The sequence below is a fragment of the Dipteris shenzhenensis genome, chromosome 12, assembly GCF_047967505.1.
Source record: "Dipteris shenzhenensis isolate YYH24624 ecotype China chromosome 12, Dip_SZ_1.0, whole genome shotgun sequence".
NCBI classification, from domain to species: Eukaryota; Viridiplantae; Streptophyta; class Polypodiopsida; order Gleicheniales; family Dipteridaceae; genus Dipteris; species Dipteris shenzhenensis.
The window spans coordinates 30,207,806-30,209,730 of record NC_141607.1 but is presented as its reverse complement, the minus strand read 5'-3'; positions in this window follow the sequence as shown (position 1 = coordinate 30,209,730).

Below are 1,925 nucleotides of genomic sequence, written 5' to 3'. Positions count from 1 at the left end.
TTTGGGTGTGGAGAAAACCACCGCAAGTAGAATGCCCACACTAGGGTAACCCCATTACATTCCAACCTATGCAGGGAATGCGGAGTTGGGCATGCTTGCATGGATTGCCCATTGAGAACAAAGCCTCAACCAACCATGGAAGTAAAACCTGATGTAACCCTGGGGATGATAAGTGTAGAAAATGACAGTGTGGCAACACAACCAGTCTTGATCATAACAAGACATTAGAAAGAAGAAGCACCACAAAAACTCATTTCCACTCAAAAAGCAAAGAGCCCTCTGGCAAAACAAGCCATGCCAATCCCACAACACAGTGAGACCATGCCTAGCACATCCACGGAAAGTGCCACCCAAGGAGCCAAGGAAGCATACCCCAATGCTAAAACTGCAAAGGTGCATTACCAAGCCTTGAAGAAATGGGTACAACAGGAGCAAGAAAAATTTGAGAAAGACAGGATGGTAGCAACAGAGGTTAGAGCACCATCATCACCTAGCATTAACACAGTGATTGATCCCAACAACTTCCAACGGGTAATAGAGCAACATGCAAAACATCCCCAATTGGATGGCGCCGCACTAGCAAGCTTGATAAGCTGCCCCATCACAATGCCAATTGGGACCTTACCAAGAAATTTCCCTACAATGTGGGAGAGTTTCAAGGGATGGATTGAATCTTCATAATACTCCCCCCCACTTGAAGAAAAGGAAAAGGTAATTTCAGTAAAATTCAATGCTAGGGATGACATAAAAAATGTAACCATCCTGCTGGAGCATAAAGCCATTGGTCAATACCCAGCAATAGTAGATGGCAGACCTAGAGTAACCATTCTGGCAAGAGAGCTATATGAAGAATGTGGCCTACGTCCAATGCAGAAGGCCACATTTAACATCCGCCTAGTTGACCACATGAAAATGAAGCCATTGGGTATTGTTGACAATGTCTCAACAAAAATTGCTGGAGTAAGGTTCACCCTTTAGTTTACTATCTTGGATCTTCCCAAGGGAGCCACAACATATCATATATTGTTGGGAAGACCATGGCTTTGGGAAGCATCGGTACTCCATGATTGGGGCACTGATAGAATCACTTTCCAAAATAGAGAAACTATTCTCAAGATAATCTAGGAACATCGGAAATCAAACCCACTATTCCTAGAAATGTTGAAGATACTTCCTCCACTACAACCACCACCCCTGTACCTACCAATATACTAAAGCCCATAGAAGGGGATACACAAAGTGACATCCATAATTGGATACAGGTGTTGGCTACAATAGATAATTGTAAAACAACACATCCAATGTTGCCAGATGTGGATGCCCAAATGATACAACTAGAAACACTAATCTGGGATGATGAATCAGAAGTAGTTTGCTATGCTCCTCTTGAGTGTGTGCGCGTTAAAGTTGACATGCGTTGTCCTCTATTTGACAAGGGATATCAATGATGCCTCTAAAAGAATCTTACAAATAAATCAACAAATTTTAGGTTACATGCCTTGATCTAGAAGTTGAACATGTAAGTCTACAAAGTATGAGGAGCGTGGGGTTATTATAGCTGTTGCAAATTCTTGGTAATGATGGGGACATATTTCCATGGATTTTATCACGGTGGGTTTACCAAGAATGCGCAAGGGTCATGATGCCATATGGGTTACAATACACTGTTTGATAAAGATGGCGAGATTCTTAGACCATGCCCAATTCCAGAGACAAAGCAAAGAAGATGTTGACAATGGCTGGGATGGAATATGACACCATCCACGCTTGTCCTAATGATTGCATTTTGTTTTGTCATGAATATGGAGATTTGGTAAATTGTCCAGAATGCGGAGCACAGTGCTACATATAGGACTTGCTGGGGGAGACAAGACCTTGAGACATTTTCCCATCATCCCCATAATACAATACATGTTCAGATGCAA